This window comes from Balaenoptera physalus (assembly GCF_965194825.1).
Source record: "Balaenoptera physalus genome assembly, chromosome: 6".
NCBI lineage: Eukaryota > Metazoa > Chordata > Mammalia > Artiodactyla > Balaenopteridae > Balaenoptera > Balaenoptera physalus.
Window position 1 is genome coordinate 31,562,856 of NC_138885.1, and position 24,659 is coordinate 31,587,514.

Sequence of the window (24,659 nt, forward strand, 5' to 3'; positions counted from 1 at the left end):
TTTGTGGAAATATCTTTGTTTGTATCATTTTTTAGGTAACCCCTATATGTGATATGATAGGATATGTGTCTTTCGCTTTCTCACTTACTCCAAGTTGCATGATTACTTCTAGACTCATCTATGGTGCTGCAAATGGCATTGTATCATTTTTTCAGTAGCTCACATTCCATCTGTACAGGTAGCAGTTCTTCTTTGTCCACCCATCTGTCGATGGACTTTTTGGTTACTTCCATATCTTGGCTATTGTAATACTATGCAGTGCAGATTTGCGTGCCTGTGTCCTTCCAATTCTGTCTTCTTAGTTTATAGGTCCAGGAATAGGTCTGCTGGATCATATGCTAGCTCAATGTTTACCTTTTAAAGGCACCTCTGTTCTGTTCTCCTTAGTGGTTCTTTCCAGGTTATGTCCCACTTAATGTGGAGGGCATGTATTTCTTCCCAGCACCTTCAGGATTTATTCTTTGTAGTTTTTGCTGATGATTATTCTGAGTGGTGTGAGCTGATACCTCTTTGTGGTTGAATTTGCATGTGTCTCATAATGCGTTGAAATTGAGCTTTAAGACATGTCCTTTTAATTTTTCCAGCTGTGATTAGAGCTTATTTCTTCAAAGTGTTTTCTTAAAGTATGTGTCACCATTTGAAATATTTTGGCCATTATCTCCCTCAAGACATTTTGAGGGCAGGTTTCATTTACAGCCCTGCAGTACTTGTTCATATGAAGTGACATTAGCTCAGGCTTTAAACCTGCTTTTGCAGGTAACGGTCAGAGAGCGGCAGCCTTTCTACATTCCCCTTGCTCGTACTAGGGAAACAGACCTACCGGACAGTGGTGTTCTTCGGTTATAAATTAGAGTGCAATGTGCCCGGATAAACCCACAAATGTTGATGTCTCCTTGCTTTTGATTGTTTTTAAATTTAATTTATATTTATTATTAGAGTAATATTCCATTTTGTAAGTGGACCACTTCTTCTTGGTGCATTCCTCGGTTGATGGACATTTTCATTGCTTCCACGTGCTGGCTATGGTAAATCTTGCTGGCGTACAGGTTTGCCAGCCTGTGACTTTTTGATTCTCATTTTCTCAGGTGTTAGGCCAAGCAGTGGTTGTGGTTGATTGACTGGTAGCTCAATGTTTCCCTTTTCAAAGCACCTACACTGTGTTTTCATTAGTGGCTCTTTACATGCCACCCCTTACAAAAGAGGGTACGCATTTCTCCACACTCCCTTCACCGTTTATTTTTTGCAGCATTTTTCCTAATGGCCATTCTGACTGCTGTGAGCTGATAGGTTTTTGTATTATGGGTATGCATGTCATTAAATTTTTTTTAATTCGTCATATTCCTACCCCTTTTTCTTTTCTCTTAAAAGAAAAACCCGTGAGTACAATATAGCTCTTGAAATTGTCTTCTTCGAAGGTTGCCCTCTTGTGAAGTTTTTGGTCGATTTTTGACCCCAGAAATTTTCTGGAGGGCAAGTGTCATTTACAGAACGGCAAGTTGGTGAAAATTTAGTGACCTTTTGCAGTAGGTTCAAAGCTGCTGTTGTGGGAAACGGCCACAAGGAGGTAGCATTTCTCCATTCCCCAATCTGGGTACTAAGGCAGCAGAGCATTTCTGGAAGTCATTGTCCTAGGTTGTAAATTAGAATGGAATTTGCCAGGAGAAGTCCCCATAAGTTTATGTCTCATTACTTCTTCTTGGTTTTTAAATTTTTTTAATCTGGGTAAAGTTTAGAATATTGTTTGTCTTTGGTGTACGCAGTCTGGTTCCTTTGTACATTATGTATGTCTATTAATGTACAGATCCTCTTCCCATGTAAAATATTACAGTGTTCCGTTGACCTCCCTTGCTATATGTTCGGTCTTTTTGATACATGTATATAATATGTATTTGTATATGTATAATAACACTAACCTTCATTTCTCAATTTGCCCCCTCCTTTCCTTTCAGATGAGCATAGTTTGATTTCTAAGCCTGTGAGTGTCTTTCTCTTTGGAAATATGTTCATCTGTGTCAGTTATTAGATAATGCCATAAGTGATAATATAGGATATAGGTGTTTTGCTGTCCGACCTACTTCATGTTTTGTGATTATCTCCAGGCTCATCTATGGTGCCTCAAAGAGCAGTGCTTCAATGTTTTCCATGGCTAATATTCCATTGTGTACATGGACCACTTCTTCTTGGTGCATTCCTCTGTTGATGGACATTTTCGTTGCTTCCAAGTGTTGCCTATGGTAAATATTGCTGGAGTGCAGGATTGCCAGCCTGTGATTTTTGATTTTCATTTTCTCAGGTGATAGACCCAGCAGTGGGTATGATTGATTGACTGGTATGGTAGGTCAACGTTTACCTTTTCAAGGCACCTCAATTGTGCTTTCATTAGTGGCTCTTACCACATCCCCATTAAAATCGAGGGTACACATTTCTCCACAATCACGTCAGCATTTATTGTTTGCAGCATTTTTGTTGATGGCAGTTCTGACTGGTGTGAGCTGATAGGTTTTTGTAATTTGGGTTTACATGTCTGTAAAAATTCCTACAATTCGTCATTTTTCCACGCCTTTTTCTTTTCTGTTAAAAGAAAAAAGAAAAAAAAGTGTGAGTATAATATACCTCTTCAAATTTTCTTTTTGGAAGGTTGCACTCTGGAATTTTTTGGTCGATTTTCGACCTCAGTATTTTTTGGAGGGCCGGTGTCATTTACAGACCTGCAATTGGTGAATATTTAGTGACCTTTTGCAGTGGGTTTAAAGCTGCTCTTGTGGGAAACGGCCACCAGGATGCAGCATTTCTCCATTCCCAAATCTGGGTACTAGGGCAGCAGAGCCATTCTGGACGTTGTTTGCCTAGGTTTTAAATTTGGATGGAATGTGCCAGGAAAACCCCCCATAAGTTTATGTCTCATTACTCCTAGTTCGTTGTTTTAATTTTTTCAACTGGGGTAATGGTAAGAATGTTGTTCGTCCAACGTGTACACACTCTGGTTCATCTACATATTGTATATAACTATTTATGTAGAGATCCTCTTTCCGTGTAAATTATTACAGAGTGTTCCGTAATCCTTCCTTGCTATATGGTTGGTCTTTTTGATATATGTATATAATATGTATTTGTATACATATGGTAACGCTAATCTTCATTTATCCATTCCCCCCACCTTTCCTTTTAGATAAGCATAGTTTTTTTTAATAAGTCTGTGATTGATTTTCTGTGTGGAAATATGTTCATTTGTGTCAGTTATTAGATAACGCCTATAAGTGATATCATAGGATATAGGACTTTTGCTTTCCGACTTACCTCATGTTCTGTGATTATCTCCAAGATCATCTATGGTGCCTCAAAGAGCAGTGTTTCATTGTTTTCCAAGGCTAGTATTCATTGTGTACATGGACCACTTCTTCTTTATCGTTTCATCTGTTGATGGACATTTTGGTTGCTTCACTGTCTTGTCTATTGTGAATCAGGCTGCAGTGCAGCTTTTGCAGCCCAGGTCTTCTTCATTCTGGTCTTCTCAGGTGAGTGGCCCATTGGTGTGCCTGCTGGATTGAATGGTACCTCAATTTTTCCTTTTAAACGCAGCTCCTTTCTGTTGTCATTATTTGCGTTTAACCCTCTTACATCTTACCAGCAGCTAGAGGGTACACAGTTCTCTAAAACCTCTTCAGCATTTATTGTTTGTAGACTTTTTGCCAATGGTCAGTCGATTGGTGTGAGTTGAAAAGTTTTTGTAGATTAGATTGCATGAGTCTAATACTTCCTGAGGCTGAGCTTTTATCCATTTTCCTTTCTTTAAAAAGAGAGTGAGTAAAACTTACGTCTTCATACTATCTTCGTGAACATTTTGCCTGTTTTGAATTCTTTTATCCATTCCCTACCTCAGCACAATTTTGAGGGCAGGTGTCCTTTACAGCCCTGTTTGCTTATGAATGGTAAGTGACTATTAGCTGTGGGTTAAAAGTTGCTCTTGCGGGAATCGGCCACAAGGCGGCAGCATTTCTCCTTTACCAAATCTGGTTACTAGGGCAACAGAGCCTTACTGGAAGTGGTGTTCTAGGTGTTAATTAGAATAGAATGTGCGAGGAAAAAGCCCTTTAAGTTTATGTCTCATTATTTCTTGTTGGTATTTTTAACTTAATTTTTATTTTTTATCACAGCAAACTTGATTACAATGTTTTGTTTGTTCTAGGTGTGCAAGATGTGGTTCTTTCACACATATACATATATCTATTCTTCTTCGGATCCTTTTCCCATGTAGGTTATGACACAATGTTGAGTAGTCTTCTCTTGGTATTGCATAGGTCTTTGGTGATTATATATTTCACATGTGTTTGTATCTCTCTGTTAACCTCAATATGGTAATGTATCCAATCCTCACACCTGTCCATTTGGTGAACCATAAGTTTTTTTAATGAATCTATGAGAGTGTTTGTGGATATATCTTTCTTTGTATCATTTTTTTAGGTAACCCCTATATGTGATATGATAGGATATGTGTCTTTCGCTTTCTCACTTACTCCAAGTTGCATGATTACTTCTAGACTCATCTATGGTGCTGCAAATGGCATTGTATCATTTTTTCATTAGCTCACATTCCATCTGTACAGGTAGCAGTTCTTCTTTGTCCACCCATCTGTCGATGGACTTTTTGGTTACTTCCATATCTTGGCTATTGTAATACTATGCAGTGCAGATTTGCGTGCCTGTGTCCTTCCAGTTCTGTCTTCTTAGTTTATAGGTCCAGGAATAGGTCTGCTGGATCATATGCTAGCTCAATGTTTACCTTTTAAAGGCACCTCTGTTCTGTTCTCCTTAGTGGTTCTTTCCAGGTTATGTCCCACTTAATGTGGAGGGCATGTATTTCTTCCCAGCACCTTCAGGATTTATTCTTTGTAGTTTTTGCTGATGATTATTCTGAGTGGTGTGAGCTGATACTTCTTTGTGGTTGAATTTGCATGTGTCTCATAATGCGTTGAAATTGAGCTTTAAGACATGTCCTTTTAATTTTTCCAGCTGTGATTAGAGCTTATTTCTTCAAAGTGTTTTCTTAAAGTATGTGTCACCATTTGAAATATTTTGGCCATTATCTCCCTCAAGACATTTTGAGGGCAGGTTTCATTTACAGCCCTACAGTACTTGTTCATATGAAGTGACATTAGCTCAGGCTTTAAACCTGCTTTTGCAGGTAACGGCCAGAGAGCGGCAGCCTTTCTACATTCCCCTTGCTGGTACTAGGGAAACAGACCTACCGGCCAGTGGTGTTCTTCGGTTATAAATTAGAGTGCACTGTGCCCGGATAAACCCACAAATATTGATGTCTCCTTGCTTTTGTTTGTTTTTAAATTTAATTTATATTTATTATTAGAGTAATATTCCATTTTGTAAGTGGACCACTTCTTCTTGGTGCATTCCTCGGTTGATGGACATTTTCATTGCTTCCACGTGCTGGCTATGGTAAATCTTGCTGGCGTACAGGTTTGCCAGCCTGTGACTTTTTGATTCTCATTTTCTCAGGTGATAGGCCAAGCAGTGGTTGTGATTGATTGACTAGTAGCTCAATGTTTTCCTTTTCAAAGCACCTACACTGTGTTTTCATTAGTGGCTCTTTACATGCCACCCCTTACAAAAGAGGGTACGCATTTCTCCACACTCCCTTCACCATTTATTTTTTGCAGCATTTTTCCTAATGGCCATTCTGACTGCTGTGAGCTGATAGGTTTTTGTATTATGGGTATGCATGTCATTAAATTTTTTAAATTCGTCATATTCCTACCCCTTTTTCTTTTCTCTTAAAAGAAAAACCCGTGAGTACAATATAGCTCTTGAAATTGTCTTCTTCGAAGGTTGCCCTCTTGTGAAGTTTTTGGTCGATTTTTGACCCCAGAAATTTTCTGGAGGGCAAGTGTCATTTACAGAATGGCAAGTTGGTGAAAATTTAGTGACCTTTTGCAGTGGGTTCAAAGCTGCTGTTGTGGGAAACGGCCACAAGGAGGTAGCATTTCTCCATTCCCCAATCTGGGTACTAGGGCAGCAGAGCCTTTCTGGAAGTCATTGTCCTAGGTTGTAAATTAGAATGGAATTTGCCAGGAGAAATCCCCATAAGTTTATCTCTCATTACTTCTTCTTGGTTTTTAAAATTTTTTTAATCTGGGAAAAGTTTAGAATATTTTTTGTCCTAGGTGTACACAATCTGGTTCATTTGTACATTCTGTATGTCTATTAATGTACAGATCCTCTTCCCATGTAAAATACTACAGTGTTCCATCGACCTCCCTTGCTATATGTTTGGTGTTTTTGATACATGTATATAATATGTGTTTGTATATGTATAGTACCACTAATCTTCATTTCTCAATTTCCCCCCTCCTTTCCTTTCAGATGAGCATAGTTTGTTTTCTAAGCCTGTGAGTGTCTTTCTCTTTGGAAATATGTTCATCTGTGTCAGTTATTAGATAATGCCATAAGTGATAATATAGGATATAGGTGTTTTGCTTTCCGACCTACTTCATGTTTTGTGATTATCTCCAGGCTCATCTATGGTGCCTCAAAGAGCAGTGCTTCAATGTTTTCCATGGCTAATATTCCATTGTGTACATGGACCACTTCTTCTTGGTGCATTCCTCTGTTAATGGACATTTTCATTGCTTCCAAGTGTTGCCAATGGTAAATATTGCTGGAGTGCAGGATTGCCAGCCTGTGATTTTTGATTTTCATTTTCTCAGGTGATAGACCCAGCAGTGGGTATGATTGATTGACTGGTATGGTAGGTCAACGTTTACCTTTTCAAGGCACCTCAATTGTGCTTTCATTAGTGGCTCTTACCACATCCCCCTTAGAATCGAGGGTACGCATTTCTCCACAATCACGTCAGCATTTATTGTTTGCAGCATTTTTGTTGATGGCAGTTCTGACTGGTGTGAGCTGATAGGTTTTTGTAATTTGGGTTTACATGTCTGTAAAAATTCCTACAATTCATCATTTTTCCACGCCTTTTTCTTTTCTGTTAAAAGAAAAAAGAAAAAAAGTGTGAGTATAATATACCTCTTCAAATTTTCTTTTTGGAAGGTTGCACTCTGGAATTTTTCGGTCGATTTTCGACCTCAGTATTTTTTGGAGGGCCGGTGTCATTTACAGAGCTGCAATTGGTGAATATTTAGTGACCTTTTGCAGTGGGTTTAAAGCTGCTCTTGTGGGAAACGGCCACAAGGATGCAGCATTTCTCCATTCCCAAATCTGGGTACTAGGGCAGCAGAGCCATTCTGGAAGTTGTTTGCCTAGGTTTTAAATTTGGATGGAATGTGCCAGAAAAACCCCCATAAGTTTATGTCTCATTACTCCTAGTTCGTTGTTTTAATTTTTTCAATTGGGGTAATGGTTAGAATGTTGTTCGTCCAAGGTGTACACACTCTGGTTCATCTACATATTGTATATAACTATTTATGTAGAGATCCTCTTTCCGTGTAAATTATTACAGAGTGTTCCGTAATCCTTCCTTGCTATATGGTTGGTCTTTTTGATATATGTATATAATATGTATTTGTATACATATGGTAACACTAATCTTCATTTATCCATTCCCCCCACCTTTCCTTTTAGATAAGCATAGTTTTTTTTTAATAAGTCTGTGATTGACTTTCTGTGTGGAAATATGTTCATTTGTGTCAGTTATTAGATAACGCCTATAAGTGATATCATAGGATATAGGACTTTTGCTTTCCGACTTACCTCATGTTCTGTGATTATCTCCAAGATCATCTATGCTGCCTCAAAGAGCAGTGTTTCATTGTTTTCCATGGCTAGTATTCATTGTGTACATGGACCACTTCTTCTTTATCGTTTCATCTGTTGATGGACATTTTGGTTGCTTCACTGTCTTGTCTATTGTGAATCAGGCTGCAGTGCAGCTTTTGCAGCCCAGGTCTTCTTCATTCTGGTCTTCTCAGGTGAGTGGCCCATTGGTGTGCCTGCTGGATTGAATGGTACCTCAATTTTTCCTTTTAAACGCAGCTCCTTTCTGTTGTCATTATTTGCGTTTAACCCTCTTACATCTCACCAGCAGCTAGAGGGTACACAGTTGTCTAAAACCTCTTCAGCATTTATTGTTTGTAGACTTTTTGCCAATGGTCAGTCGATTGGTGTGAGTTGAAAAGTTTTTGTAGATTAGATTGCATGAGTCTAATACTTCCTGAGGCTGAGCTTTTATCCATTTTCCTTTCTTTAAAAAGAGAGTGAGTAAAACTTACGTCTTCATACTATCTTCGTGAACATTTTGCCTGTTTTGAATTCTTTTATCCATTCCCTACCTCAGCACAATTTTGAGGGCAGGTGTCCTTTACAGCCCTGTTTGCTTATGAATGGTAAGTGACTATTAGCTGTGGGTTAAAAGTTGCTCTTGCGGGAATCGGCCACAAGGCGGCAGCATTTCTCCTTTACCAAATCTGGTTACTAGGGCAACAGAGCCTTACTGGAAGTGGTGTTCTAGGTGTTAATTAGAATAGAATGTGCGAGGAAAAAGCCCTTTAAGTTTATGTCTCATTATTTCTTGTTGGTATTTTTAACTTAATTTTTATTTTTTATCACAGCAAACTTGATTACAATGTTTTGTTTGTTCTAGGTGTGCAAGATGTGGTTCTTTCACACATATACATATATCTATTCTTCTTCGGATCCTTTTCCCATGTAGGTTATGACACAATGTTGAGTAGTCTTCTCTTGGTATTGCATAGGTCTTTGGTGATTATACATTTCACATGTGTTTGTATCTCTCTGTTAACCTCAATATGGTAATGTATCCAATCCTCACACCTGTCCATTTGGTGAACCATAAGTTTTTTTAATGAATCTATGATAGTGTTTGTGGAAATATCTTTGTTTGTATCATTTTTTAGGTAACCCCTATATGTGATATGATAGGATATGTGTCTTTCGCTTTCTCACTTACTCCAAGTTGCATGATTACTTCTAGACTCATCTATGGTGCTGCAAATGGCATTGTATCATTTTTTCAGTAGCTCACATTCCATCTGTACAGGTAGCAGTTCTTCTTTGTCCACCCATCTGTCGATGGACTTTTTGGTTACTTCCATATCTTGGCTATTGTAATACTATGCAGTGCAAATTTGCGTGCCTGTGTCCTTCCAATTCTGTCTTCTTAGTTTATAGGTCCAGGAATAGGTCTGCTGGATCATATGCTAGCTCAATGTTTACCTTTTAAAGGCACCTCTGTTCTGTTCTCCTTAGTGGTTCTTTCCAGGTTATGTCCCACTTAATGTGGAGGGCATGTATTTCTTCCCAGCACCTTCAGGATTTATTCTTTGTAGTTTTTGCTGATGATTATTCTGAGTGGTGTGAGCTGATACCTCTTTGTGGTTGAATTTGCATGAGTCTCATAATGCGTTGAAATTGAGCTTTAAGACATGTCCTTTTACTTTTTCCAGCAGTGATTAGAGCTTATTTCTTCAAAGTGTTTTCTTAAAGTATGTGTCACCATTTGAAATATTTTGGCCATTATCTCCCTCAAGACATTTTGAGGGCAGGTTTCATTTACAGCCCTGCAGTACTTGGTCATATGAAGTGACATTAGCTCAGGCTTTAAACCTGCTTTTGCAGGTAACGGTCAGAGAGCGGCAGCCTTTCTACATTCCCCTTGCTCGTACTAGGGAAACAGACCTACCGGACAGTGGTGTTCTTCGGTTATAAATTAGAGTGCAATGTGCCCGGATAAACCCACAAATGTTGATGTCTCCTTGCTTTTGATTGTTTTTAAATTTAATTTATATTTATTATTAGAGTAATATTCCATTTTGTAAGTGGACCACTTCTTCTTGGTGCATTCCTCGGTTGATGGACATTTTCATTGCTTCCACGTGCTGGCTATGGTAAATCTTGCTGGCGTACAGGTTTGCCAGCCTGTGACTTTTTGATTCTCATTTTCTCAGGTGTTAGGCCAAGCAGTGGTTGTGGTTGATTGACTGGTAGCTCAATGTTTCCCTTTTCAAAGCACCTACACTGTGTTTTCATTAGTGGCTCTTTACATGCCACCCCTTACAACCGAGGGTACGCATTTCTCCACACTCCCTTCACCGTTTATTTTTTGCAGCATTTTTCCTAATGGCCATTCTGACTGCTGTGAGCTGATAGGTTTTTGTATTATGGGTATGCATGTCATTAAATTTTTTTTAATTCGTCATATTCCTACCCCTTTTTCTTTTCTCTTAAAAGAAAAACCCGTGAGTACAATATAGCTCTTGAAATTGTCTTCTTCGAAGGTTGCCCTCTTGTGAAGTTTTTGGTCGATTTTTGACCCCAGAAATTTTCTGGAGGGCAAGTGTCATTTACAGAACGGCAAGTTGGTGAAAATTTAGTGACCTTTTGCAGTAGGTTCAAAGCTGCTGTTGTGGGAAACGGCCACAAGGAGGTAGCATTTCTCCATTCCCCAATCTGGGTACTAGGGCAGCAGAGCATTTCTGGAAGTCATTGTCCTAGGTTGTAAATTAGAATGGAATTTGCCAGGAGAAGTCCCCATAAGTTTATGTCTCATTACTTCTTCTTGGTTTTTAAATTTTTTTAATCTGGGTAAAGTTTAGAATATTGTTTGTCTTTGGTGTACGCAGTCTGGTTCCTTTGTACATTATGTATGTCTATTAATGTACAGATCCTCTTCCCATGTAAAATATTACAGTGTTCCGTTGACCTCCCTTGCTATATGTTCGGTCTTTTTGATACATGTATATAATATGTATTTGTATATGTATAGTAACACTTATCTTCATTTCTCAATTTCCCCCCTCCTTTCCTTTCAGATGAGCATAGTTTGATTTCTAAGCCTGTGAGTGTCTTTCTCTTTGGAAATATGTTCATCTGTGTCAGTTATTAGATAATGCCATAAGTGATAATATAGGATATAGGTGTTTTGCTGTCCGACCTACTTCATGTTTTGTGATTATCTCCAGGCTCATCTATGGTGCCTCAAAGAGCAGTGCTTCAATGTTTTCCATGGCTAATATTCCATTGTGTACATGGACCACTTCTTCTTGGTGCATTCCTCTGTTGATGGACATTTTCGTTGCTTCCAAGTGTTGCCTATGGTAAATATTGCTGGAGTGCAGGATTGCCAGCCTGTGATTTTTGATTTTCATTTTCTCAGGTGATAGACCCAGCAGTGGGTATGATTGATTGACTGGTATGGTAGGTCAACGTTTACCTTTTCAAGGCACCTCAATTGTGCTTTCATTAGTGGCTCTTACCACATCCCCATTAGAATCGAGGGTACACATTTCTCCACAATCACGTCAGCATTTATTGTTTGCAGCATTTTTGTTGATGGCAGTTCTGACTGGTGTGAGCTGATAGGTTTTTGTAATTTGGGTTTACATGTCTGTAAAAATTCCTACAATTCATCATTTTTCCACGCCTTTTTCTTTTCTGTTAAAAGAAAAAAGAAAAAAAGTGTGAGTATAATATACCTCTTCAAATTTTCTTTTTGGAAGGTTGCACTCTGGAATTTTTTGGTCGATTTTCGACCTCAGTATTTTTTGGAGGGCCGGTGTCATTTACAGACCTGCAATTGGTGAATATTTAGTGACCTTTTGCAGTGGGTTTAAAGCTGCTCTTGTGGGAAACGGCCACCAGGATGCAGCATTTCTCCATTCCCAAATCTGGGTACTAGGGCAGCAGAGCCATTCTGGAAGTTGTTTGCCTAGGTTTTAAATTTGGATGGAATGTGCCAGGAAAACCCCCCATAAGTTTATGTCTCATTACTCCTAGTTCGTTGTTTTAATTTTTTCAATTGGGTAATGGTTAGAATGTTGTTCGTCCAAGGTGTACACACTCTGGTTCATCTACATATTGTATATAACTATTTATGTAGAGATCCTCTTTCCGTGTAAATTATTACAGAGTGTTCCGTAATCCTTCCTTGCTATATGGTTGGTCTTTTTGATATATGTATATAATATGTATTTGTATACATATGGTAACGCTAATCTTCATTTATCCATTCCCCCCACCTTTCCTTTTAGATAAGCATAGTTTTTTTTTAATAAGTCTGTGATTGACTTTCTGTGTGGAAATATGTTCATTTGTGTCAGTTATTAGATAACGCCTATAAGTGATATCATAGGATATAGGACTTTTGCTTTCCGACTTACCTCATGTTCTGTGATTATCTCCAAGATCATCTATGGTGCCTCAAAGAGCAGTGTTTCATTGTTTTCCATGGCTAGTATTCATTGTGTACATGGACCACTTCTTCTTTATCGTTTCATCTGTTGGTGGACATTTTGGTTGCTTCACTGTCTTGTCTATTGTGAATCAGGCTGCAGTGCAGCTTTTGCAGCCCAGGTCTTCTTCATTCTGGTCTTCTCAGGTGAGTGGCCCATTGGTGTGCCTGCTGGATTGAATGGTACCTCAATTTTTCCTTTTAAACGCAGCTCCTTTCTGTTGTCATTATTTGCGTTTAACCCTCTTACATCTCACCAGCAGCTAGAGGGTACACAGTTCTCTAAAACCTCTTCAGCATTTATTGTTTGTAGACTTTTTGCCAATGGTCAGTCGATTGGTGTGAGTTGAAAAGTTTTGTAGATTAGATTGCATGAGTCTAATACTTCCTGAGGCTGAGCTTTTATCCATTTTCCTTTCTTTAAAAAGAGAGTGAGTAAAACTTACGTCTTCATACTATCTTCGTGAACATTTTGCCTGTTTTGAATTCTTTTATCCATTCCCTACCTCAGCACAATTTTGAGGGCAGGTGTCCTTTACAGCCCTGTTTGCTTATGAATGGTAAGTGACTATTAGCTGTGGGTTAAAAGTTGCTCTTGCGGGAATCGGCCACAAGGCGGCAGCATTTCTCCTTTACCAAATCTGGTTACTAGGGCAACAGAGCCTTACTGGAAGTGGTGTTCTAGGTGTTAATTAGAATAGAATGTGCGAGGAAAAAGCCCTTTAAGTTTATGTCTCATTATTTCTTGTTGGTATTTTTAACTTAATTTTTTATCACAGCAAACTTGATTACAATGTTTTGTTTGTTCTAGGTGTGCAAGATGTGGTTCTTTCACACATATACATATATCTATTCTTCTTCGGATCCTTTTCCCATGTAGGTTATGACACAATGTTGAGTAGTCTTCTCTTGGTATTGCATAGGTCTTTGGTGATTATATATTTCACATGTGTTTGTATCTCTCTGTTAACCTCAATATGGTAATGTATCCAATCCTCACACCTGTCCATTTGGTGAACCATAAGTTTTTTTAATGAATCTATGATAGTGTTTGTGGAAATATCTTTGTTTGTATCATTTTTTAGGTAACCCCTATATGTGATATGATAGGATATGTGTCTTTCGCTTTCTCACTTACTCCAAGTTGCATGATTACTTCTAGACTCATCTATGGTGCTGCAAATGGCATTGTATCATTTTTTCAGTAGCTCACATTCCATCTGTACAGGTAGCAGTTCTTCTTTGTCCACCCATCTGTCGATGGACTTTTTGGTTACTTCCATATCTTGGCTATTGTAATACTATGCAGTGCAGATTTGCGTGCCTGTGTCCTTCCAATTCTGTCTTCTTAGTTTATAGGTCCAGGAATAGGTCTGCTGGATCATATGCTAGCTCAATGTTTACCTTTTAAAGGCACCTCTGTTCTGTTCTCCTTAGTGGTTCTTTCCAGGTTATGTCCCACTTAATGTGGAGGGCATGTATTTCTTCCCAGCACCTTCAGGATTTATTCTTTGTAGTTTTTGCTGATGATTATTCTGAGTGGTGTGAGCTGATACCTCTTTGTGGTTGAATTTGCATGAGTCTCATAATGCGTTGAAATTGAGCTTTAAGACATGTCCTTTTACTTTTTCCAGCAGTGATTAGAGCTTATTTCTTCAAAGTGTTTTCTTAAAGTATGTGTCACCATTTGAAATATTTTGGCCATTATCTCCCTCAAGACATTTTGAGGGCAGGTTTCATTTACAGCCCTGCAGTACTTGTTCATATGAAGTGACATTAGCTCAGGCTTTAAACCTGCTTTTGCAGGTAACGGTCAGAGAGCGGCAGCCTTTCTACATTCCCCTTGCTCGTACTAGGGAAACAGACCTACCGGACAGTGGTGTTCTTCGGTTATAAATTAGAGTGCAATGTGCCCGGATAAACCCACAAATGTTGATGTCTCCTTGCTTTTGATTGTTTTTAAATTTAATTTATATTTATTATTAGAGTAATATTCCATTTTGTAAGTGGACCCCTTCTTCTTGGTGCATTCCTCGGTTGATGGACATTTTCATTGCTTCCACGTGCTGGCTATGGTAAATCTTGCTGGCGTACAGGTTTGCCAGCCTGTGACTTTTTGATTCTCATTTTCTCAGGTGTTAGGCCAAGCAGTGGTTGTGGTTGTTTGACTGGTAGCTCAATGTTTCCCTTTTCAAAGCACCTACACTGTGTTTTCATTAGTGGCTCTTTACATGCCACCCCTTACAACCGAGGGTACGCATTTCTCCACACTCCCTTCACCGTTTATTTTTTGCAGCATTTTTCCTAATGGCCATTCTGACTGCTGTGAGCTGATAGGTTTTTGTATTATGGGTATGCATGTCATTAAATTTTTTTTAATTCGTCATATTCCTACCCCTTTTTCTTTTCTCTTAAAAGAAAAACCCGTGAGTACAATATAGCTCTTGAAATTGTCTTCTTCGAAGGTTGCCCTCTTGTGAAGTTTTTGGTCGATTTTTGACCCCAGAAATTTTCTGGAGGGCAAGTGTCATTTACAGAACGGCAAGTTGGTGAAAATTTAGTGACCTTTTGCAGTAGGTTCAAAGCTGCTGTTGTGGGAAACGGCCACAAGGAGGTAGCATTTCTCCATTCCCCAATCTGGGTACTAGGGCAGCAGAGCATTTCTGGAAGTCATTGTCCTAGGCTGTAAATTAGAATGGAATTTGCCAGGAGAAGTCCCCATAAGTTTATGTCTCATTACTTCTTCTTGGTTTTTAAATTTTTTTAATCTGGGTAAAGTTTAGAATATTGTTTGTCTTTGGTGTACGCAGTCTGGTTCCTTTGTACATTATGTATGTCTATTAATGTACAGATCCTCTTCCCATGTAAAATATTACAGTGTTCCGTTGACCTCCCTTGCTATATGTTCGGTCTTTTTGATACATGTATATAATATGTATTTGTATATGTATAGTAACACTTATCTTCATTTCTCAATTTCCCCCCTCCTTTCTTTCAGATGAGCATAGTTTGATTTCTAAGCCTGTGAGTGTCTTTCTCTTTGGAAATATGTTCATCTGTGTCAGTTATTAGATAATGCCATAAGTGATAATATAGGATATAGGTGTTTTGCTGTCCGACCTACTTCATGTTTTGTGATTATCTCCAGGCTCATCTATGGTGCCTCAAAGAGCAGTGCTTCAATGTTTTCCATGGCTAATATTCCATTGTGTACATGGACCACTTCTTCTTGGTGCATTCCTCTGTTGATGGACATTTTCGTTGCTTCCAAGTGTTGCCTATGGTAAATATTGCTGGAGTGCAGGATTGCCAGCCTGTGATTTTTGATTTTCATTTTCTCAGGTGATAGACCCAGCAGTGGGTATGATTGATTGACTGGTATGGTAGGTCAACGTTTACCTTTTCAAGGCACCTCAATTGTGCTTTCAATAGTGGCTCTTACCACATCCCCATTAGAATCGAGGGTACACATTTCTCCACAATCACGTCAGCATTTATTGTTTGCAGCATTTTTGTTGATGGCAGTTCTGACTGGTGTGAGCTGATAGGTTTTTGTAATTTGGGTTTACATGTCTGTAAAAATTCCTACAATTCGTCATTTTTCCACGCCTTTTTCTTTTCTGTTAAAAGAAAAAAGAAAAAAAGTGTGAGTATAATATACCTCTTCAAATTTTCTTTTTGGAAGGTTGCACTCTGGAATTTTTTGGTCGATTTTCGACCTCAGTATTTTTCGGAGGGCCGGTGTCATTTACAGACCTGCAATTGGTGAATATTTAGTGACCTTTTGCAGTGGGTTTAAAGCTGCTCTTGTGGGAAACGGCCACCAGGATGCAGCATTTCTCCATTCCCAAATCTGGGTACTAGGGCAGCAGAGCCATTCTGGAAGTTGTTTGCCTAGGTTTTAAATTTGGATGGAATGTGCCAGGAAAACCCCCCATAAGTTTATGTCTCATTACTCCTAGTTCGTTGTTTTAATTTTTTCAACTGGGGTAATGGTAAGAATGTTGTTCGTCCAACGTGTACACACTCTGTTTTATCTACATATTGTATATAACTATTTATGTAGAGATCCTCTTTCCGTGTAAATTATTACAGAGTGTTCCGTAATCCTTCCTTGCTATATGGTTGGTCTTTTTGATATATGTATATAATATGTATTTGTATACATATGGTAACGCTAATCTTCATTTATCCATTCCCCCCACCTTTCCTTTTAGATAAGCATAGTTTTTTTTTAATAAGTCTGTGATTGACTTTCTGTGTGGAAATATGTTCATTTGTGTCAGTTATTAGATAACGCCTATAAGTGATATCATAGGATATAGGACTTTTGCTTTCTGACTTACCTCATGTTCTGTGATTATCTCCAAGATCATCTATGGTGCCTCAAAGAGCAGTGTTTCATTGTTTTCCAAGGCTAGTATTCATTGTGTACATGGACCACTTCTTCTTTATCGTTTCATCTGTTGGTGGACATTTTGGTTGCTTCACTGTCTTGTCTATTGTGAATCAGGCTGCAGTGCAGCTTTTGCAGCCCAGGTCTTCTTCATTCTGGTCTTCTCAGGTGAGTGGCCCATTGGTGTGCCTGCTGGATTGAATGGTACCTCAATTTTTCCTTTTAAACGCAGCTCCTTTCTGTTGTCATTATTTGCGTTTAACCCTCTTACATCTCACCAGCAGCTAGAGGGTACACAGTTGTCTAAAACCTCTTCAGCATTTATTGTTTGTAGACTTTTTGCCAATGGTCAGTCGATTGGTGTGAGTTGAAAAGTTTTTGTAGATTAGATTGCATGAGTCTAATACTTCCTGAGGCTGAGCTTTTATCCATTTTCCTTTCTTTAAAAAGAGAGTGAGTAAAACTTACGTCTTCATACTATCTTCGTGAACATTTTGCCTGTTTTGAATTCTTTTATCCATTCCCTACCTCAGCACAATTTTGAGGGCAGGTGTCCTTTACAGCCCTGTTTGCTTATGAATGGTAAGTGACTATTAGCTGTGGGTTAAAAGTTGCTCTTGCGGGAATCGGCCACAAGGCGGCAGCATTTCTCCTTTACCAAATCTGGTTACTAGGGCAACAGAGCCTTACTGGAAGTGGTGTTCTAGGTGTTAATTAGAATAGAATGTGCGAGGAAAAAGCCCTTTAAGTTTAGGTCTCATTATTTCTTGTTGGTATTTTTAACTTAATTTTTATTTTTTATCACAGCAAACTTGATTACAATGTTTTGTTTGTTCTAGGTGTGCAAGATGTGGTTCTTTCACACATATACATATATCTATTCTTCTTCGGATCCTTTTCCCATGTAGGTTATGACACAATGTTGAGTAGTCTTCTCTTGGTATTGCATAGGTCTTTGGTGATTTTATATTTCACATGTGTTTGTATCTCTCTGTTAACCTCAATATGGTAATGTATCCAATCCTCACACCTGTCCATTTGGTGAACCATAAGTTTTTTTAATGAATCTATGATAGTGTTTGTGGAAATATCTTTGTTTGTATCATTTTTTAGGTAACCCCTATATGTGATATGATAGGATATGTGTCTTTCGCTTTCTCACTTACTCCAAGTTGCATGATTACTTCTAGACTCATCTATGGTGCTGCAAATGGCATTGTATCATTTTTTCAGTAGCTCACATTCCATCTGTACAGGTAGCAGTTCTTCTTTGTCCACCCATCTGTCGATGGACTTTTTGGTTACTTCCATATCTTGGCTATTGTAATACTATGCAGTGCAGATTTGCGTGCCTGTGTCCTTCCAATTCTGTCTTCTTAGTTTATAGGTCCAGGAATAGGTCTGCTGGATCATATGCTAGCTCAATGTTTACCTTTTAAAGGCACCTCTGTTCTGTTCTCCTTAGTGGTTCTTTCCAGGTTATGTCCCACTTAATGTGGAGGGCATGTATTTCTTCCCAGCACCTTCAGGATTTATTCTTTGTAGTTTTTGCTGATGATTATTCTGAGTGGTGTGAGCTGATACCTCTTTGTGGTTGAATTTGCATGTGTCTCATAATGCGTTGAAATTGAGCTTTAAGACATGTCCTTTTAATTTTTCCAGCTGTGATTAGAGCTTATTTCTTCAAAGTGTTTTCTTAAAGTATGTGTCACCATTTGAAATATTTTGGCCATTATCTCCCTCAAGACATTTTGAGGGCAGGTTTCATTTACAGCCCTGCAGTACTTGTTCATATGAAGTGACATTAGCTCAGGCTTTAAACCTGCTTTTGCAGGTAACGGTCAGAGAGCGGCAGCCTTTCTACATTCCCCTTGCTCGTACTAGGGAAACAGACCTACCGGACAGTGGTGTTCTTCGGTTATAAATTAGAGTGCAATGTGCCCGGATAAACCCACAAATGTTGATGTCTCCTTGCTTTTGATTGTTTTTAAATTTAATTTATATTTATTATTAGAGTAATATTCCATTTTGTAAGTGGACCACTTCTTCTTGGTGCATTCCTCGGTTGATGGACATTTTCATTGCTTCCACGTGCTGGCTATGGTAAATCTTGCTGGCGTACAGGTTTGCCAGCCTGTGACTTTTTGATTCTCATTTTCTCAGGTGTTAGGCCAAGCAGTGGTTGTGGTTGATTGACTGGTAGCTCAATGTTTCCCTTTTCAAAGCACCTACACTGTGTTTTCATTAGTGGCTCTTTACATGCCACCCCTTACAACCGAGGGTACGCATTTCTCCACACTCCCTTCACCGTTTATTTTTTGCAGCATTTTTCCTAATGGCCATTCTGACTGCTGTGAGCTGATAGGTTTTTGTATTATGGGTATGCATGTCATTAAATTTTTTTTAATTCGTCATATTCCTACCCCTTTTTCTTTTCTCTTAAAAGAAAAACCCGTGAGTACAATATAGCTCTTGAAATTGTCTTCTTCGAAGGTTGCCCTCTTGTGAAGTTTTTGGTCGATTTTTGACCCCAGAAATTTTCTGGAGGGCAAGTGTCATTTACAGAACGGCAAGTTGGTGAAAATTTAGTGACCTTTTGCAGTAGGTTCAAAGCTGCTGTTGTGGGAAACGGCCACAAGGAGGTAGCATTTCTCCATTCCCCAATCTGGGTACTAGGGCAGCAGAGCATTTCTGGAAGTCATTGTCCTAGGTTGTAAATTAGAATGGAATTTGCCAGGAGAAGTTCCCATAAGTTTATGTCTCATTACTTCTTCTTGGTTTTTAAATTTTTTTAATCTGGGTAAAGTTTAGAATATTGTTTGTCTTTGGTGTACGCAGTCTGGTTCCTTTGTACATTATGTATGTCTATTAATGTACAGATCCTCTTCCCATGTAAAATATTACAGTGTTCCGTTGACCTCCCTTGCTATATGTTCGGTCTTTTTGATACATGTATATAATATGTATTTGTATATGTATAGTAACACTAACCTTCATTTCTCAATTTCCCCCCTCCTTTCCTTTCAGATGAGCATAGTTTGATTTCTAAGCCTGTGAGTGTCTTTCTCTTTGGAAATATGTTCATCTGTGTCAGTTATTAGATAATGCCATAAGTGATAATATAGGATATAGGTGTTTTGCTGTCCGACCTACTTCATGTTTTGTGATTATCTCCAGGCTCATCTATGGTGCCTCAAAGAGCAGTGCTTCAATGTTTTCCATGGCTAATATTCCATTGTGTACATGGACCACTTCTTCTTGGTGCATTCCTCTGTTGATGGACATTTTCGTTGCTTCCAAGTGTTGCCTATGGTAAATATTGCTGGAGTGCAGGATTGCCAGCCTGTGATTTTTGATTTTCATTTTCTCAGGTGATAGACCCAGCAGTGGGTATGATTGATTGACTGGTATGGTAGGTCAACGTTTACCTTTTCAAGGCACCTCAATTGTGCTTTCAATAGTGGCTCTTACCACATCCCCATTAGAATCGAGGGTACACATTTCTCCACAATCACGTCAGCATTTATTGTTTGCAGCATTTTTGTTGATGGCAGTTCTGACTGGTGTGAGCTGATAGGTTTTTGTAATTTGGGTTTACATGTCTGTAAAAATTCCTACAATTCGTCATTTTTCCACGCCTTTTTCTTTTCTGTTAAAAGAAAAAAGAAAAAAAGTGTGAGTATAATATACCTCTTCAAATTTTCTTTTTGGAAGGTTGCACTCTGGAATTTTTTGGTCGATTTTCGACCTCAGTATTTTTCGGAGGGCCGGTGTCATTTACAGACCTGCAATTGGTGAATATTTAGTGACCTTTTGCAGTGGGTTTAAAGCTGCTCTTGTGGGAAACGGCCACCAGGATGCAGCATTTCTCCATTCCCAAATCTGGGTACTAGGGCAGCAGAGCCATTCTGGAAGTTGTTTGCCTAGGTTTTAAATTTGGATGGAATGTGCCAGGAAAACCCCCCATAAGTTTATGTCTCATTACTCCTAGTTCGTTGTTTTAATTTTTTCAACTGGGGTAATGGTAAGAATGTTGTTCGTCCAACGTGTACACACTCTGTTTTATCTACATATTGTATATAACTATTTATGTAGAGATCCTCTTTCCGTGTAAATTATTACAGAGTGTTCCGTAATCCTTCCTTGCTATATGGTTGGTCTTTTTGATATATGTATATAATATGTATTTGTATACATATGGTAACGCTAATCTTCATTTATCCATTCCCCCCACCTTTCCTTTTAGATAAGCATAGTTTTTTTTTAATAAGTCTGTGATTGACTTTCTGTGTGGAAATATGTTCATTTGTGTCAGTTATTAGATAACGCCTATAAGTGATATCATAGAATATAGGACTTTTGCTTTCTGACTTACCTCATGTTCTGTGATTATCTCCAAGATCATCTATGGTGCCTCAAAGAGCAGTGTTTCATTGTTTTCCAAGGCTAGTATTCATTGTGTACATGGACCACTTCTTCTTTATCGTTTCATCTGTTGGTGGACATTTTGGTTGCTTCACTGTCTTGTCTATTGTGAATCAGGCTGCAGTGCAGCTTTTGCAGCCCAGGTCTTCTTCATTCTGGTCTTCTCAGGTGAGTGGCCCATTGGTGTGCCTGCTGGATTGAATGGTACCTCAATTTTTCCTTTTAAACGCAGCTCCTTTCTGTTGTCATTATTTGCGTTTAACCCTCTTACATCTCACCAGCAGCTAGAGGGTACACAGTTGTCTAAAACCTCTTCAGCATTTATTGTTTGTAGACTTTTTGCCAATGGTCAGTCGATTGGTGTGAGTTGAAAAGTTTTTGTAGATTAGATTGCATGAGTCTAATACTTCCTGAGGCTGAGCTTTTATCCATTTTCCTTTCTTTAAAAAGAGAGTGAGTAAAACTTACGTCTTCATACTATCTTCGTGAACATTTTGCCTGTTTTGAATTCTTTTATCCATTCCCTACCTCAGCACAATTTTGAGGGCAGGTGTCCTTTACAGCCCTGTTTGCTTATGAATGGTAAGTGACTATTAGCTGTGGGTTAAAAGTTGCTCTTGCGGGAATCGGCCACAAGGCGGCAGCATTTCTCCTTTACCAAATCTGGTTACTAGGGCAACAGAGCCTTACTGGAAGTGGTGTTCTAGGTGTTAATTAGAATAGAATGTGCGAGGAAAAAGCCCTTTAAGTTTAGGTCTCATTATTTCTTGTTGGTATTTTTAACTTAATTTTTATTTTTTATCACAGCAAACTTGATTACAATGTTTTGTTTGTTCTAGGTGTGCAAGATGTGGTTCTTTCACACATATACATATATCTATTCTTCTTCGGATCCTTTTCCCATGTAGGTTATGACACAATGTTGAGTAGTCTTCTCTTGGTATTGCATAGGTCTTTGGTGATTATACATTTCACATGTGTTTGTATCTCTCTGTTAACCTCAATATGGTAATGTATCCAATCCTCACACCTGTCCATTTGGTGAACCATAAGTTTTTTTAATGAATCTATGATAGTGTTTGAGGAAATATCTTTGTTTGGATCATTTTTTAGGTAACCCCTATATGTGATATGATAGGATATGTGTCTTTCGCTTTCTCACTTACTCCAAGTTGCATGATTACTTCTAGACTCATCTATGGTGCTGCAAATGGCATTGTATCATTTTTTCAGTAGCTCACATTCCATCTGTACAGGTAGCAGTTCTTCTTTGTCCACCCATCTGTCGATAGACTTTTTGGTTACTTCCATATCTTGGCTATTGTAATACTATGCAGTGCAGATTTGCGTGCCTGTGTCCTTCCAATTCTGTCTTCTTAGTTTATAGGTCCAGGAATAGGTCTGCTGGATCATATGCTAGCTCAATGTTTACCTTTTAAAGGCACCTCTGTTCTGTTCTCCTTAGTGGTTCTTTCCAGGTTATGTCCCACTTAATGTGGAGGGCATGTATTTCTTCCCAGCACCTTCAGGATTTATTCTTTGTAGTTTTTGCTGATGATTATTCTGAGTGGTGTGAGCTGATACCTCTTTGTGGTTGAATTTGCATGTGTCTCATAATGCGTTGAAATTGAGCTTTAAGACATGTCCTTTTAATTTTTCCAGCTGTGATTAGAGCTTATTTCTTCAAAGTGTTTTCTTAAAGTATGTGTCACCATTTGAAATATTTTGGCCATTATCTCCCTCAAGACATTTTGAGGGCAGGTTTCATTTACAGCCCTGCAGTACTTGTTCATATGAAGTGACATTAGCTCAGGCTTTAAACCTGCTTTTGCAGGTAACGGTCAGAGAGCGGCAGCCTTTCTACATTCCCCTTGCTCGTACTAGGGAAACAGACCTACCGGACAGTGGTGTTCTTCGGTTATAAATTAGAGTGCAATGTGCCCGGATAAACCCACAAATGTTGATGTCTCCTTGCTTTTGATTGTTTTTAAATTTAATTTATATTTATTATTAGAGTAATATTCCATTTTGTAAGTGGACCACTTCTTCTTGGTGCATTCCTCGGTTGATGGACATTTTCATTGCTTCCACGTGCTGGCTATGGTAAATCTTGCTGGCGTACAGGTTTGCCAGCCTGTGACTTTTTGATTCTCATTTTCTCAGGTGTTAGGCCAAGCAGTGGTTGTGGTTGATTGACTGGTAGCTCAATGTTTCCCTTTTCAAAGCACCTACACTGTGTTTTCATTAGTGGCTCTTTACATGCCACCCCTTACAAAAGAGGGTACGCATTTCTCCACACTCCCTTCACCGTTTATTTTTTGCAGCATTTTTCCTAATGGCCATTCTGACTGCTGTGAGCTGATAGGTTTTTGTATTATGGGTATGCATGTCATTAAATTTTTTTTAATTCGTCATATTCCTACCCCTTTTTCTTTTCTCTTAAAAGAAAAACCCGTGAGTACAATATAGCTCTTGAAATTGTCTTCTTCGAAGGTTGCCCTCTTGTGAAGTTTTTGGTCGATTTTTGACCCCAGAAATTTTCTGGAGGGCAAGTGTCATTTACAGAACGGCAAGTTGGTGAAAATTTAGTGACCTTTTGCAGTAGGTTCAAAGCTGCTGTTGTGGGAAACGGCCACAAGGAGGTAGCATTTCTCCATTCCCCAATCTGGGTACTAGGGCAGCAGAGCATTTCTGGAAGTCATTGTCCTAGGTTGTAAATTAGAATGGAATTTGCCAGGAGAAGTCCCCATAAGTTTATGTCTCATTACTTCTTCTTGGTTTTTAAATTTTTTTAATCTGGGTAAAGTTTAGAATATTGTTTGTCTTTGGTGTACGCAGTCTGGTTCCTTTGTACATTATGTATGTCTATTAATGTACAGATCCTCTTCCCATGTAAAATATTACAGTGTTCCGTTGACCTCCCTTGCTATATGTTCGGTCTTTTTGATACATGTATATAATATGTATTTGTATATGTATAGTAACACTAACCTTCATTTCTCAATTTCCCCCCTCCTTTCCTTTCAGATGAGCATAGTTTGATTTCTAAGCCTGTGAGTGTCTTTCTCTTTGGAAATATGTTCATCTGTGTCAGTTATTAGATAATGCCATAAGTGATAATATAGGATATAGGTGTTTTGCTGTCCGACCTACTTCATGTTTTGTGATTATCTCCAGGCTCATCTATGGTGCCTCAAAGAGCAGTGCTTCAATGTTTTCCATGGCTAATATTCCATTGTGTACATGGACCACTTCTTCTTGGTGCATTCCTCTGTTGATGGACATTTTCGTTGCTTCCAAGTGTTGCCTATGGTAAATATTGCTGGAGTGCAGGATTGCCAGCCTGTGATTTTTGATTTTCATTTTCTCAGGTGATAGACCCAGCAGTGGGTATGATTGATTGACTGGTATGGTAGGTCAACGTTTACCTTTTCAAGGCACCTCAATTGTGCTTTCATTAGTGGCTCTTACCACATCCCCATTAGAATCGAGGGTACACATTTCTCCACAATCACGTCAGCATTTATTGTTTGCAGCATTTTTGTTGATGGCAGTTCTGACTGGTGTGAGCTGATAGGTTTTTGTAATTTGGGTTTACATGTCTGTAAAAATTCCTACAAT